The sequence below is a fragment of the Monodelphis domestica genome, chromosome 5 (assembly GCF_027887165.1).
Source record: "Monodelphis domestica isolate mMonDom1 chromosome 5, mMonDom1.pri, whole genome shotgun sequence".
NCBI classification, from domain to species: domain Eukaryota; kingdom Metazoa; phylum Chordata; class Mammalia; order Didelphimorphia; family Didelphidae; genus Monodelphis; species Monodelphis domestica.
Window position 1 is genome coordinate 263,003,410 of NC_077231.1, and position 17,478 is coordinate 263,020,887.

The 17,478-nt window shown below is 40.4% G+C and overlaps 1 protein-coding gene across 3 annotated transcripts in view; it reads left to right on the forward strand.

The window, feature by feature from the left end:
* The window catches only part of PIP4K2A (phosphatidylinositol-5-phosphate 4-kinase type 2 alpha), a 199,083-nt gene that overhangs the window by 90,344 nt on the left and 91,261 nt on the right, over positions 1-17,478 (forward strand). The window lies entirely within an intron of this gene.

The following is a 17,478-nucleotide window of genomic DNA, read 5'->3' on the forward strand; positions in this document are numbered from 1 at the left end:
GAACGAGAGAGGGAGGGAGAGAGAGAGACAGACAGACAGACAGACAGACAGAGACAGAGACAGAGAGAGAGAGGGGTGGGGGGGGAGGGAGAGAGAGACAGAGACAGAGAGAGAGAGAGGAGGGTCTCTTGGTCTCAGTTTTGAAGGCCTGCGGTAGGCTGGTGGCTCAGTGATGGAGAGCCGGGCCTTGAGCTGGGCCATCCTGGATGATGGGACTAGTTCACAGAATACATTCGAACTCCTTTTAGGGGGGTTCCCTTTCTACTCCTCCAGTGGATTCTGTCTAAGTTCTAACTAGTTCACGATGCGCCAAGTTTCTTGACTTTCAGCCAGCAGCGGAGAGCCTCGGACGACACCTCATAAAATTCTAAAGCTGCTCTAGATGAATTGTGAGTATTTTTCATAGTAAGCAGAATTCTGAGTTGCTCGGAGCATATTGCTTTTTTTTTTTTTGGCCAAAGATAAAGGTCCCAAAATATAATTTAACGTTTTGAAAGAGCAAAAAATAACACTCGAGCCAGCCTAAGAGGATGCTCAGGAGGATCTGTTTCTCTGCGGGAGCCAAGCAGTCATGCTGGACTGCCTCTGAGAGGCTTCCTCATCCAGGAAAGCTAGCGGGCGGGCAGGGTCGCGGCTGCTCCCCTCCCTGGGCTCCGAGCTAGGCTCCCCTTCCTCAGTTGTAATCTGATGTTGATAGAAGCACAGACCCTGCCAGGCGCTCGTGTCAAACAAGGGAGCGTTTCTAAAGCGCCTGCTCTCCCTAAATGCTTATTCCTTTCCTCTTCCCCTCCCCCAGCCTCGGCCCGCTGTGCCACCAGAGGGTCCCTCTTCACAAAATTTTTTAAAATGACTATGTGACTGGAAGCACCCAGAAGGAGTGCGGGCCCCGTTCTCTTGGGACTTCCCCACCCTGATAGGGGCAGATTGTAGAAAACGTGCCTCTGTCCCCCAGACCCCCTTGATGAAGGATGTCAGTGATATTCCTCTTGGAACAATGAAAAAGAAAGAATACCGCAGCTGGAAAATGTCCCGATGTTGGAGCGGAGAAGACTTGGATTCTGGTCCTTCTACAAACACTTTTTCGCTAGGAGACCCAGGAAAACAACGTAGCCTCTCTTTTCTCATCTGTAAAATGGAGCTAGTCATAGTAGTGATGCTTGCCGTTCTCTATAGCTCCCTAATATTTGCAAGACGTTTAACCTGCTCTACCTCATTTGGTCTGGCTCTAATCACAGCCGTGTGGGGTGGGGGCTCTTTATCATCCCTGTCTCTACAGAAGGGGCAATGGGTTCACTGTCTTGCCTCTCACAACTGGACTGTTTGGGGGACACGGTTTGCATTCTCATCTTCTGAGTGCCAGGTTCAACCACACATCCACTCTGTCACCTCTCAGGGTTGTTTTGAGGATTGAATGAGCATTCTATGTAAAACACTTTGTAAGCTTTAAAACCGGTCCTGTGGGAATACACTCATTTTATCAAGATGCCACTCCATAGTAAGGGAACTCCCTCCACCTCAGATGATAGCAACTGCCTGTTATTTAGTAGTTAAATAACAAGGTATTCCCCAAGACCCATTGAATTTCTTTTTTTTTTTATAATTTTGTTGAAGATATTTTATTTTCCCAATTATATACAATAATTTTTCAACATAACATTTTTCCAAAGTTATAAGATCCCAGTGTCTCCTTCCTGTCCCTCTCTCAGAATTGGCAAGCAATTTGGCCTGCGTTACATGTGTATTATCATGCAGAATGTTCTTCCACATTGGTTACTGTTAACACAGAATTTCAGTGCCTTACCTAGGATCATACAGCTGCTAAAGGTCAGAGGTAGAATTTGAATCCAGCACTTTAATCACCTCCACAGCTATCTCTGTAATGTGCTTTGTAAATGCCACTTGTCATTATTAGAGCTGAAAAAGAGCACAAGTAAATGAAGTTATTGTGTCAGTGATCTAGTTTTAATCAAAATCAAGAATTATTTTAAGAAATCATTTCATACAAATTTTTATTGAAAAGTTTTGTTATTTCCTCTTGTTTTAATGAATACCACATCTAAAATGTTACGAGATAGTATTTGCGATTAATTTCCTGTGATGTATTGGTTTCTTGTCAGGTTTTTGACGCGCAGAACATTTTTAAAAATATTGTTCATTTTGCTTTTACTTTTGATGAGAATTAGCATTGTCTAATGAGGCAATATATTGCATCAAAAATCACAGCTCAAGTGATCATTTGAGCTTTTGAATACTGAAACTGACAAATATTTTGTCATGCCATTTATATCCACATTGGAAATTAAAATAAAACTTGAAATGTGAGTTGAAACATTTCCAGTAACACATTTGTTTTTGCTAGTCATTAATTTAAAGATTGAGTAAATGATACTCATTCAACAGAAGAATCCCTTTAAGTGTATTAATTTGGCCTTTGAATTTATAGTTGCTGAAGTGTAAAACATTTATTGCTTTTCACACAAATCTTAAGTCTTCCTTGCTTACAGAATAATTACTACTCCATTTGGCCATTCAAAAGAATATAATTCAAATGATCCAAGCTTTTTTCCCTTAGATATTTTGAATTTGCTCTTTTCATAAGGTGGTTATTTGAATATGCTTGTATTTTTTTTTAATTTATTTCATTATGCATCTATGGATGTTAGTATATTTCTATACTGATGGAATAGCCATTATGAAGTTGACCTTTTGCCTTGAAATCAGTGAAAATACATTTTTCAAACATTTTAACCACCTATTTCTCCTACTTCTGTAATTGCTTCTTATTTGCTCTGCTTCCCCCACCTAATCCAAACCTCAAAGCCTTCCTAATTGCAATTCCATTTGCAGCAGAAGTTACAATGAGAGACCTACCATTCTAATGGTGCAGCTGCAGACTTGGAGGACATCTGGGAATGAACTTCTGGGAACTTTTCTTTCCTTGTGTGCTTTAACCAATTTTCATTATTATTTGAAATGAAATAAATACCATCAAATTGCCCCAAAACAGGAACAAGGTCCCCAAATTACTGATTTTTAAATTGAGTTTAGAATATTATAAATGGGTAACACATGGAAACATTATCAACCAGATTTTTTAAAACCCTCATGCTTAGAATTGCTCTTTCTAAACTTGCTAAAGGCATCTGGGGGAAGCAAAATGAAGTGGTCTCTGTGCTGGGCATTTTCTCCAGAGATCTCTGAGTATTTGCCTAACATCCATTTTTGTCTAGAGGACCTCCCTTCCCATGGTGAAGAGGGTATTATTATCCCCATCATTCTAATAAGTGATTCTAAAATGCCCTGCTCAAAAATCACAAATCACCAACTCTAGAAATGGAAACTCTTTGAGACTCCCAATTCACAGATCTCTCCATTAGGTCTTTTTCAATTGTGATCACCTCTGCATATGATGGTTTGAAATGTGGAGCCTTCCCAAAAGGATTTCCATCTCATGTGGCTATTTTTAAGTTATCTGGAAGGAAGACCCTTAAAAGAATCTCCCTTTTTTCAGCAGTACATGGCGCTGTCACAAAAATTCACCCTATAAAAGGGCATAAAAATCTCACAACCAAATCTAGGAAAGCAGAAATAATAAACGCACACTTTTCAGACCATAATTCAATAAAAGATACACTCTACAAAGGGTAACAGAAAAATGATGCCGCTTGGGGACAGTAGGACACTGTGTGTGGGCACATCAGGTTTGTGATCCCTGTGAGATATTCACTGTACCACCCAACTAGCAAGGAATTTGAACACAGGTCTTCTGGCCCTTCCATTCTAATGTGTTGCCTTTCCCAAATAATATTTTCTCTGGTCTTCCTGGAGGGAAATTAGTTGTTTCGGAGTATGGGCAGAGGGAGTAGGGGGAGGGAGGAAATATGGTATACTTGTAAGTTTTAGCTCAAAGTAAAGGGCTGTGTTTAATCTGGAAATAGAATTGCAAAGATGTGGAAGACTGATGAGTCATATTTGAATAAAGAAATCATAGAAACTTAAAAGGAATTGGTTTTGACATGAGTCATTCCTAATAGTACAAAGCCTTTCATTTTGATACACCCGAGAGATGGATTAAAATCACACAGGACAACATTCATGTAGTAATCCTTTATCTCCATCTATAACAAATAGGTTTTAGTCCATTCTCCTGACTCTTTGCCTAGGCCTATAATGGTGAACCTATGGCATGCATACCCCAAAAGGCACACAGAGCCCTCCCTCTCTGTGGGCACAGGTGCCATTTCCCACCAAAGGGACTCAAGGCGGAGCTGCTCCCCTTCCCCTCTCCTCCCTTCCCTCAACCCTCTGCCCAGCAGCCAATGGGAGCTCTTCCTTCAAATTTGGGTAAAGGGGATTGGGGCACAGCACTCCGCCTCTACAAAGTTTGCCATCACTGTCTCAGGGCTTCTTTCACACAGTGGCCCCCTTCAGTTCCTTATTCTGTGGCTCTCCCTTTTTATTTTTTGTGCTTGTCAAATGGCTTGACTTGTTATTGTTGTTGGTTGTTTTTGAGCAATACGATAATTTTATTGTTGATGTTTAGTGATGTCCAGCTCTTCATGACCCCCTTTTAGGATTTCTTGAAAAAGATGTTGGAATGGTTTTTCATTTCCTTCTCTAGCTCATTTTCTAAAAATTGATTTATTTAATTAATTAATTTAGAATGTTTTTCTGTGGTTACATGATTCATGTTCTTTTCTCCCTTCCTCCCCCCATAGCCAACATTCAATTCCACTGGGTTTTACATGTGTCTTTGATCCAGACGTATTTCCATATTATTAATATTTGCAATAATAGGGTAATTGTTTAGAGTCTACAACCCCAATCATATCCCCATCAAACCATGTGATCAAGCAGTTGTTTTTCTTCTGTGTTTCTACTCCCACAATTCTTCCATTGGATGTGAATATCATTCTTTCTCATAAGTCCCTCAGAATTGTCCTGGATCGTTGCATTGCTGCTAGTAGAGAAGTCCATTACATTCAATTGTACCACAGTGTATCAGCCTCTGTATATAATGTTCTCCTGGTTCTGCTCCTCTCGCTCTGCATCAATACCTGGAGGTCATTCCAGTTCACATGGAATTCCTCCAGTTCATTATTCCTTTGAGGACAATAGTATTCCATCACCAACATATATTACAATTTGTTCTGCCATTCCCCAATTGAAGGGCATCCCCTCTTTTTCCAGTTTTTGGCCACCACAAAGAGTGCAGCTATGACTATTCTTGTACAAGTCTTTTTCCTTATTATCTCTTTGGGGTACAAACCCAGCAGTGCTATAGCTGGATCAAAGGGCAGACAGTCTTTTATCACCCTTTGGGCATAGTTCCAAATTGCCCTCCAGAATGGTTGGATCAATTCACAACTCCACCAGAAATGAATTAATGTCCCTACTTTGCCATATCCCCTCCAACATTCATTACTTTCCTTTGCTGTCATGTTAGCCAATCTGCTAGGTGTGAGGTGATACCTCAGAATTGTTTTGATTTGCATTTCTCAAAATATAAGATATTTAGAACACTTTTTCATGTGCTTATTGATAGTTTTGGTTTCTTTATCTGAAAATTTCCTATTTATGTTCCTTGCCCATTTGTCAGTTGAAGAATGGCTTGATTTTTTTGTACAATTGATTTAGCTCCTTATAAATTTTAGTAATTAGATCTTTGTCAGGTTTTTGTTATGTAGATTTTCCCCCCAATTTGTTGCTTTCCTTCTAATTTTTGTTGTATTGGTTTTGTTTGCACAAAAAGATTTTAATTTAATGTAATCAAAATTATTCATTTTACATTTTATAATATTTTCTATCTAAGGCTTGGTCTTAAAAATCTTTCCTTTCTCAAAGATCTGACAGGTAAAGTATTCTATGTTCACCTAATTTACTAAGAGTTTCCTTCTTAATATTCAGGTCATTCACCCATTCTGAGTTTATCTTGGTGTAGGGTGTGAGATATTGATCTAAAGCTAATCTCTCCCACACTGTCTTCCAGTATTCCAAGCAGTTTTTGTTAAATAGTGGGGTTTCGTCCCAAAACCTAGAGTCTTTGGGTTTACCATAGACTGTCTTGCTAAAGTCACTTACCCCAAATCTTTTCCACTGATCTACCCTTCTATCTTTTAGCCAGTACCATATTGTTTTGATGACCACTGCTTTAGAGTATAGTTTGAGATCTGGTACTGCAAATGATTTGTTTTAAGCAAGATCAAGCCATGTGACTAGAAGGGGAAAGAAGGATCCAGTGGGCCTCTTGACATCCACACCCACTGGGACTGGCCAGGCCTTTGTGCCCAGCCCCCACATTCAGCAGCCTCCTGTGATGTCCACTTTCTGTTCCGTCTCTGTATGTCATAATTTTTAGTAAATTGTCTTCATTGTAATCAGATTAAATGTCTCTGTGTCTACCCTATGTGTGAGGGTTTTTTTTTCTTACTTTCTGACAGAATGAGAATTAATGGCTAATTACGCATTAGCCTGGTAATACAGTGTTTAGGGTGAATATATCTGAATTAAATAAGTGTCATTAATAATGCCTTGCAATTTATGAGTGTATTCATTGCTTGACTTAAGATCATATAAATTAGTGAGGTTTATTTAAAAACGTCACTGTGCGAAATGGTTCAGTGAGGACCCCTCTGTGAGCTTTCATTTCAGAGCCCGTTACCAGCTGAGTCTTACTTATTTATTCCTTGTCCAGTCGTCATTTATGCTTCCCATTTTTTCCCCCAGCTTAATTGCAACCTGTTTTCTAGCCAGTGTGAGCTCAGTCTTACATCTGCTGGAGTAATAGGAGTTGCAATCAGCAAATCGTACCCACAAAAAACAAACATATGTTTTACAGAGTTGGAGGTAACTTGATTGTAATGTAAATTTGAAGATTAAAACTGCAGCTTTGGAATGAACATATCCACTGTGAGTTGGCTGTAACTTTTTGTTTAAAAAAAAAAAACAGCTCTCCTCACAAGTTTGATTGGAGAGAGGCCTAATCCTATGTTTACACACTTCAAATTCTGAACTCTTTGCTTTAATAAATATTCCTCCTGGAGACGGTTTGTGACACTCTCCAAGGACATGGATGGTGAATTCTCTGGATTGAGTACAAGTTTGGTGCTTATTTTTAGGATCATAGGTTTAGAGCTAAAAGAGATCTTAGAGGCCCTGAAGGCCATCCTCCTTCCTTTAGAGAAGATGAAATGGAGGCCTAAAGACGTTAACTGGTTTAGTGGAAGCAATACATCAGCAGTGTGTTTCAGAACCCAGATTGGAAACCAAGGCCCTGAATACAAATCCCATGTTCTTTCGCTTGTGTCGTGACCTCTTTGGACCAGTTTTAATTAGATAGAAAACAGAGAAGAAAATACTTTTCAGTGATGGAGGCCTCCCCAATTTTGTCTTAAATTAAACATAAATATATCTGCCAGACCGTTTGTTGTCACTTTAGTAATATCCCCAAATAACTGGTCTGATTTATGTCGTTTTAGCCTGACGCCATTCATATAGCATCTCCAAGCCCAGCGTTGCAGAGCCCATCCTCGATGTCCGAGCTCTCTCTAGTCCTTTGTGCACCTGGAGAAGCAGCCCAAAAGGCTCCTTTAGAGGAGAGGGAGGGTGGACGCTGCTACCAGGTGGATGAGAACTTCCACGCTCCGGAGCTTGCGGGGAGGCAGTGGAAGGGAGAGTGAGGGAGACCCAGCTCAGCATCAGTGCCTCTCCCTGTGGTGTGCCCCGGGGCCCAATCCCAGCTAGTGTCCTTTCCTTTGGCCATTCAGCCGGATGCAGATCTAATGCAATGAACATTATATGAAGACGTTATAAATCTACTGTAACTAGACTCATCAGACTTCTCCCAATGGCATGATACTAGTAAAGAATAACGATAATTCCTGGGAATCTACCAAAAATGAATTTATATCCCAATAATTGTTTACAAAAGTCATTTTATCTACCTACGCAATAGCCCACAGAATATTAAATAGAGAAGACTAACAGCAGTATAATGACCCGAACTCAGATCATCTCTTACTAAGAGGCAGGTATTGTGTTAACCCTCGAGGCTACAGATAAAGAACAGGACAGTCCCTGCCCTCAAAGAGCTTACATTCTCAGAGAAAGGGGGGCAGAATGGGGGTGGGGAAGCAGGGGGAGCGCTGGCTCCAGCCAAGCCTCTTTGAAACCCCAGGAGTGTCCGGAGATCCTTATGGCAGAGGTTTCCTGTGGACCTACTACCCTTGGTAACTTTATGGGAAGATATGGAGAAGAGTTGTATAGAAGGGGCAGGCTTGGATGCATTACTGTCTGAGTCACTGGAGAAGGTGCCAACACACTGAGGTCATGGATCTATCAAAGGATCCCCAAGTTAATTCTCTTATTTAGAATATGATATATAATAATATAATGCATTTATTGTAATTTCTTACAAATACAATATAGTTATATAAAATATGGGAATAGTAAATTTTCATAATTATAATACTATAATAATGATGATAATATCTAGCTTTTATATAGTGCCTACTATTTGCCTAGCACTGGACTAAGCACTCCACAAATATAATTTGATTCTCATGACAACCTTGGGAACTAGGTACTATTATTTATCTCCATTTTACAGTTGAGGAAACCAAAGCAGATGGAGTTTAAATGACTTCCTTAAGGTCTCACAGATAGGAGGTGTCTAAGGCTAGATTTGAACTCAGTTCTTCCTGACTCCAGGCCCAGGGCTCTACCTTCTGTGCCACCCAGCTGCCTTTAGTCCTTAAGTGCTAGAGGGTCATTGTTTCTCTTATTTTCATAATGCATCAATATTCATGCATGTCAGGTAGCTAGTAGCATTAATCTAATTTTTCAAATTAGTGGGAATTGGGTTAAATGATTTGCAAGTAGTATGAGTCATGATTTGTTTTCAGGTTATCCAATAATCCTTAGATTGTCTTTCCTGGATCTGTTTTCCAGGGCAGTTGTTTGTTTGTTTGTTTGTTCAATGAGATATTTTGCATTTTTTTCTATTTTTTCATTTTACTTTCTATTCTGTTGTTGTTTCTTGATGTCATATAGTGGTTAGCTTCTATTTACCCAATTCTAATTTTTAAAGAATTGTTTACCTCCTTGAGCTTTTCAGCCTCTTTTTTCATTTGGCCAATTCTGCCTTTTAGGCAACTCTTTACTTCATTGGATTTTTGTGCCTTTTTCTCCCCCATTTGGCCATTTCTGCTTTTTAAGCTGTCATTTTCTTTGCTTTTATTTCTCTTCCCTATGTTTCTTCTGCCACTCTTATTTGTATTTTAAATTCCTTTTTGAGTTTTTCCAGAACCTGAGACCAATTCCCATTTTCTTTGAAGATTTAAATGTGGCTGCTTTGGTTTCACTGTCCTCTTCTGAGTCTGTGCCTTTTTTCTTCTTTGTTTCTATAAAAATTTTCAGTGGTTAGGTGTTTTTCTTTTCTCCTTTCTGTTTGCTCATTTCCCCAACCTTTTTATTTTTTCTTTTGACTTAAAGGTGGGCTCTGTTCTCAGGACAGAAGGGACACTCTCTTAAACTTTAGTCTTTCCTTATTACTACCCTCTACTCTAGTTCTGGGTATCTGCAAGTTTTAGTTTTTCTAAGGTGGTCTCGGCCTGTGGTCTAGAAGCTCTGAAAGCCCCCTCCCACTGCTCCCCCCGGGCTTAGAGCACTGGGAACCCCCCAAAGGCTTGGGCAGGAGCTCTGGGCCTCACTCTGCACTTACACACTTACACAGGCCTGCTACCGGAGCCTCACTATGAACCCAGTTCTCTTCCAACTCCAAGCCAAAAATTCTTACCTTTATTTGGTGAGGATTTCGGTCTGTTCTGAGTCTGATTTTTTAGTTACAGACCTTCATCTTTTCTATACATAGAGAATTTTGGAACTGCAGATTTCAGGAACAATTAAGTGCATTGTTGATGTTTTTTGCCCAGCTTGGTATGTTTGAGTTTTGACAACAAAGCCTCTTTATTTCCCCTCCTCTTTTGGGTACCAGCTCCATCCCTGTCATCACTGATGTAACAAAACAAACAGAAGGGCCTACTTTGCACCAATCAATTCATTTTTGGTAGTGCCTGACATGGTGTTCCTGAGAAAAGAGAGAGCCTTCCCCTCACATTCCCAGAGCACGCAGCTCCTCTGTGCCTCCCTGGGCAGCGAACATCAGGCCAGCCTTCTGTGGGACTGTCAGGTGCCCCAGCTGCATAGATGGTTCTCTTTATTTCAGGCTGATGTGGATCTTTCAGTTCAGATACATTTCTTTTTCACTGTGTCAGTTTATGAAGTCATTGCTTCATGAAGAATTAATCAATGTGGAGTTAGTCTTTGTGCTCTATAGGGAATTGATTTGTTTCCTTAATTCCTATTGTATTAAGGATTTTAACAGATTCCCAAGACAACATTCATCACTTTTTATAGGTTGCCAAGATGTTTGCCTTCATCAGTTTTCCTCATTTTGTAATTTTATGTCTCTATGTGGATATTTATTTATATGTGTACATACGTACATATATGTGTATATATTTCATATACACACACAGGAGAAGACTCCTTTTTGTAGTCAAATTAAAATCATTTGGGTCTTTTTTTAAAAGGAGCGCAGATGATCTCTGAATATAGTTTGCATACTTAATAGAATTACATAGCTTTGTGATTGGAAGGGATCTTAGAGATCATGTGGCCTGACTCAGTCATTTTGTACATGACAACCTGAGACCCAGAGGGGAAATTGTCAACCCAGCCTCCCAAAGGTATTAAGTGTGGAAGCTAGGTGGCATCTGGGTGTGAAGTTAGGAACACCCAAGTTCAAATACAGTCCTAGACACTTGAGTAGCTATGTGACCCTGGACAAGTCCCTCCACCTCTGATTGCCTCAGTTTCCTCAACTGTAAGATGAGAATAACAGTATCCCCTTCCTCCAAAGGGTACATTCTTTAGGAGAATCCAATGACATCATATTTGTAAAGTACTGTGTTTTAGAAAATGCTTATTTTGGGTTTTTTTTTTCTCTAAGTAACTGACTGATCTGGGTTTTTCTATTTCCAAATCCATTAGTCTTTCCCCTTCACTTACAGTTTTCATAGGAAATAAAGAAAAGTACATGACTTAATTTAAATAAAAGCAACATTGTAGGCTGAGGGGAACCCCTAACAATGGCACATGTAAAACAAGCCAGGCTGAATCTGCCACCTAATTTGGGAGTGGGCTGTGTGAATAGGTTGGGAAAGGTTGAAAGCCAGACTGTGACATTACATTTCTACCATAACAAATGAAGGCCCCCAATCCCTAACCTAAAAAAAGGCCTCTCCTTTGTCCTGGGGATTAACAAGCACCAGAGCTCCATCAAAAACAAAAATGAACAAATGAGCAGGAGGGAAACTCAGAAACTTCCAGCTAAAGTGTTTTTCTCTTAGCCACAATGGACAGTCCATTAAAAATCATAATTTTTGGAGCATGAAGGAAATTGGGAAATCTTTATTCATCTTACAAAGATTCCATTTGCGCATGACTTTTTGGTAGCCCATGTAGATTGTAGCCTGAGGTGTTTGTGTCATTATCTCTTAGAAAAATAAATTGAGCAGCCCCTATAAAATACATGCCTGTGTCTTGGATTAGTCTGATTTACAAAGACACAAGGTTTAGGAATGTAATTAAGAATGTTTTTCAGGGTTGCCCACATGGTGAAGATTCATCGCTCAGCGAGTTATTCTGATGTAGCTTCTTTGTCATGCCTAAATGCACTAGCACTCATGGAGGCAGCCAGGTGGCTAGAATGCTGGGTCTGGAGTCTGGAAGACTCGAGTTCGAATGTGGTTCAGATCCTCATTGCCCAGAGGCTGGGACCGCCGACCCCACCCTGGCATTCCAAGAGAGAGCACTACGCATCAATAAACTTCCCAGTAACTATCTTTTGTGTACTCGGACCCTTTAAGGGACTTTTCTTGTATGAAATTTCCTCTACTTTGTCCTTAATCTCCATGTGTTTTGTTGTCAACAAGGAGGTCTCCATAGATCTAGAAAAGCATTTGCTAGTTTTTTATTCTGTTCCTTGACCTTTTATGGTCTTTGTTTGGTGTTGACTTTAGGGTCCTATTAGATTAAATGGGTGCAGATTAAACCCTTTTTAACTTATGGAGGTTTTCCTCCTGACCATGTCACCTGGAGAAGTGAGTTTAGTTTATCAAAGAAGTGAGTTTAGTGGCATCAGAAGACTTGGGCTGCTTCCAAAGTAGAGCTAGGAAGGGGGACTAGAACTCATGGATATGAGAAAGCCTCGGCTGAAGCAGCTCCCCCCACCCATACCAGTGGTCCCTTTCTTGTAACTCGAGGTCTTAAGAGCAGAGATTCTTTGCATCTGGGGCCAGGGCATGGATCCTTTTTCTCCAAACAATGTATTTCAACATAGAAGTGCTTAAATGTATATAATATAGAATCCATTAAAATCAGTTATCAGAAGGCTTAAAAACCAAGTTCATGGACCCTGGAAAGAATTCCCCTCCAGAACCCTTGAGTGACCTGCCCAAGAGAAAGAACTTGAACCCCCACCTTCTTGGCTCCATCACCAGCCTCATTCACTCTTGAGATGGAAGGAATGCTGACTATGGAGTCATGGTACCCAAGTTAAAATCCTGATGGCCATTTCCAGTTTTTGTGACGGGTGCAAATCATTTGACCTGTATAGACCTCAGTTTCCTCATTTGTAAAATGAGTTGGTTGAAGTAAATTAGTACCTTAAGGAGGCCATCCAGCTCTAAAAGCCTTCCAGGTCTAGGATCCAAATCCGATACTGGAACCAAAAGGAAGAATTTAAAGATAGGAAGTGGAACTAAACTGGCTCAATGCACGGTGGTACTTAGGAAAAGTTGGACAGTTGCCTGCGTAAGACCCTGTAAGCATCAGTGCTGGACCCTGTGCTCTGGCTCGCATCAAGGACTCGGGCCCCGAGGTACAGCCCAATCACCTGGGCCCACTCCTCCATTCACTGAACTGTTCCAAATCTCAGCTTCCTCGTCTGTAAACTGGGGAGCCGGACGAGGCCATCTCTGATAGCTCTTCAAGATGGAAGGAAGGAGGGATGGAGGAAAGGATGTATTAAGTGCCTACTGTGAGATTAATTGTTCATGTGCTATATTAATTTCTCCATGTGGGTCATGGATGAGAGGATTTGGAGGTATTCCTGTGACCAGGATCTGGGTCACAGACTCTACTTTTTACATTTTCTTGCCCTTAGAAAGCCCAAGGAATGTCTTCCTTTCAACAAAATGTGTTTAATTGAAAAATGAGACAAGAGTTCTCTTCCTACCTACAAGATCTTCATCACTATGGTTTGGGGAGGGGATGTAGAGTTTGATAGGCCATCTTTTAATTAGATGTTTACTCATTAGAGCCGTGTTGAGATATTCAAGGGGGGAGCTGAATCATGAGCTCCCAAGAAGTATATATAGGTACCTCGGCCAGGAGAATGGGGGTCTTTGATTTGTGAGAGAACCAAATGACCAGGTTAGGATGCCTTGACTTGTCATTAATAAATTCTTTTTAAAATTAAGAAATGCTGCCTCTAGAGTTTCAATTATTATACTACGGTGTACCAGGCACCATGCTAAGTTCATTATAAATATTATTTCTTGGTTCTCCTAACAACCCTGGGAGCTAGATGCTATTATCCACATAGCTAGTGAGTATCCAAGTCCAGATTTGAATTCAGATCTTCTTAACTACAAACCAAGCACTTTATCCGCTGTATCATCCAGCTTCCTGTTGTTATTAACATATATGGATTTACATGTACATGTATACACACTCTGCTTATTTCTTCCACCAGACTGCAAACTCTCAGGAAGCAGGGATCGTGTCCTCTGTAACCCCAGCATTTAGCACAAAACTTTGTCTAAAATGGAAGCTCAGTAAGTCCTAAGAGCATAAATTTTTTTCTGAAAGTGACCTCAAAATCCAACTCCCTCATGTTAAAGTTGAGCCATCTTGGACCCAAGAAAGTTAAGTGATTTGTCCAAGGTCTCACAAGGAATTCTAACTAGTTTTCAAATCCAGTTTTTTTTTGATCCGGGAATCCACAGCTAAAGCTTTTACATCCTTCCTAGAGGTACTAAAAAGAGAGAGGATTATATTGAATTTTTACTTATTTCAGGATAATATGATGGAAGGAGCCAGAAATCTTGGGTTCAATTCCCAGCTCTCCCCATTTTTTCCTGCGTAACCATGGGCCAGGTTACCTACCTTCTGAACATCAACCCTTTTTCTGTAAAACAAAGTTGTCAGACTAGATGACCACGAAGGTCCCTTCCATGTCTAAATCTTCATTCCCGTGGTCCTTGCTCTCCCTCTGGTGGAGATACTAATGAAGGGGGGGAGTTTTCTGGGGGGAACAGAGGAATGGGGGACCATAGATAATCCACAAAGCAAGTCTCTGGATTATCAACTTTCGATTCCACTTTGAAATTGGTGAAGATGATATTAATCACACAGAGCATCAATGTGATTGAAGATCAGACATCAGTAAGATTTTCTTACTGATAGATTTTGAGCTAAAAAAGGGCCCTACAAGTCACCTGGCCTAACTGTCCTTTTACAGGTGAGTTAACTGGACCCTAAAGTTGTTAAATGACTCACTTAAGGTCATATAAATAGCCAGACCAAGATCAGAACTCAGGTCATCTGACTCCATCATTTAGAGCTCTTGTGTGTATTGTATGGCCACCACTCTAAATTGTTGCAGTGAAATAATGAACCCAGCAGGTTCATGCTTCCTTTGTTTTGACACCTTTACTTCCCTTATTTTTTTTACCTCAGCCCTCCTTTCTGTTTCTTCAAACTATTTAAATAATTCTTGCTGTAAAAATCTCTTTAATTATAAAGTATATTTTAATTATCTGACCCCAGGATTTATGTTAACAGTTAGTGAGTTCTAATTATGGTTCTTTGGTTGATTTTTTTTTTAATGTAACTCTCCATGCTTTTATAGTGCGTGAGTAAAATGAATCTTGCGCAGGGTTTATCTATCTTACAAATTTGCTCTGAGAATTATCCTGTACTGGTAAGGTACTTAAGAGAACAGTGAATGAATGAAAATAGTTCTATCATTTTATCATTTCGGTTTTTATAAATAGTATCTTCATGTGTTTAAAAAAGGAAGTGGCACAAAGGAGACTCTGGAGATGCCCCACTCAGGCAAGGATTGTACAATCACCAGGTGATCCTGGATTAACGTGCTCCTTTGACTTGTGCTATGATGTTGTTTTGGCTTGGGAAGGAGCCGTTGGCACCAGTAAAAGGATCCTCAGAGTAATTTATGGCTGTGAAAAACCAGAGAGTTAATTGTATGGAAAGGTTTTATAAATCAGCAGTCTGTGCCGGGCAAGAATTAATTGGAGAGTTCCTGGTTGTAATTAAGATTGTTTGGGACTGATTTAAGGTTCTATACTGGTCACCTCCCATTACAATGAAACCTGAGGCACTATTCTAATTCTTTTGTTATATTGAATTTGGCTGTCCCAAATATTGTTTTGACTAGGTCATTGCTGAAGGCTTAGTAATTTTGTGTTTGCATACATATATATGTATAAAGCATCTTTGTAAGAATTGTATTTATTTTGAATGCATTCGACCCATGGCACCATGCCTCATTTCCAAACAACAATATATCTTCAGTACTCAATGTTGAAATGCTTTATGATATGATTTTAAAACAAACCCCCCAAAAGCTCATTAGGGTCAATAAACTCAGAACTTAAATTGTGAACTTCTATTCTTTAAGGATTTGTGGTTTCACCAATAGGACTATTTCCTACACCAATTAGTAGATGGCCTAACGAGTTGCTAGGAAAAGGCAATTATCACCTGGTGACCAGCCTTCTGGTGATGAGTCCCTCTGCACGGAACTAGGTTGCTCATTGAATAAAAGGCACCCGGCTCCTCTCCAGACCCATATTTAAAGCCTTCCCCTGTGGGTAAGCCCTTGGGGAATGACCGGTCAGGCATATCCCTTCTTCTGTGTGGCCTGGGACTGATTTCTGGGCCTCTGTTAGGTCCTGAATAAAGTGAGGGGAGAGGACGGCATCCATCAGCTAGATTTTATTAAAGGACTCTTGAGCTGTAATGACAAAAATGCCCTCAAGGAATTTACATTCTATTTCTGCTCCCATTGAGACTTTCTCTTTATCTTCTGCTATCATTTAGTCCATTTGGGTCATATTTCTATGTGGAAATGTGATTAGAGTTCTCGTTGCTAACAAGATCCTGGCCCCGGCGGAAAGGGGGACAGTCACAGTCCCTCAGCTCTTGCCTTCTGCCCTGGCGCCGTGCCCTCCAGAGGAGGCCTTGCCACCTGCTTTGCTGATGCCCCTAAAGGCCGTCGCCTTTCTGCTTTCCCCGAAGCCGAGGTGCTCTCTACGTTCTGTCTTCGCAGCGAGCTCCTGGGAGAGCAGGGTCCATCGTGCTCTTCTGTGTGTGTGCTCAGGGCTTGGCAAAGTTCTTGGCAGAGTTTTCTTTTCCATTCTGTGAGTTCTGGAGTGTAGGACCCGTGTATAAACAAAGCTTCTGCATGATGTACACTCCACTGGATACCTGATGATATATATATATATATATCTGCTTTCCAATACGATTAGTAATTCCTTTGGAATTAAAGTGTTTCTCCTCCCCAGGCATAGGTTCTTCCACGCATCCTATTACTGAAAAGATTCCTTTTAAAATAACAAATATGGGGAAAAGTTAGAGTTAAAGCCTCATCATAAAAGTAGTTCCTAATATTTATTGGCATGTAAAAGAAGGCCAGACCTAGTCTTTTCTCCATCTACAGTTGCATCTTCATCTTTGTTCTTGAGATCTCTGTCCAATCCTTTCTACCATTCAAAAAAAAATCCCATTGTTGAGGCTCCTATGTACATCTCTTCTACAAGTACGACTTCCTCCTAATAAGCCTTTCTGGTCCCTTAGTTTTTAGTATTCTTCCTTCTCTAATTTCCTTTTTACTGTACTTATAAATAAAATAAGACTACATTTTTCTTTGGGTGCATGCCTGTGTCCCTCCCATAATTTTTATTTATTTATTTTTAAACCCCCTTTTTTTTTTTAGTAACAGCTCTTAAGACAAAAAGGCCAGGGCTAGGCAAGTGGGGTTAAGTGACTTGCCTAGGGTCGCACAGCTAAGAAGTATCTGAGGTCATATTTGAACCCAGGACATCCCATCTCCAGACCTGGCTATCTATCCACTGAGCCTCCTAGCTGTCCCCATCCCCAATTAGCTTTTGAAGTTCTTTGCAATGAAGAATGAAGTTCTTTTCCAGGCTTTCCGTTCTCCTTTTACATTATCCTCCTTTATGTTCTCTAGGCCCATCTCCCATCTCCATTCCTTTGTATTTGCCATCCATTGTCCCTGGAATATTCTCCCTCCCTGCCTCTGCCCCCACCAGGGATCCCTTGTTTCCTTTGAGACTCAGCCAAAGAGCCCCCTATTCGGGGAAA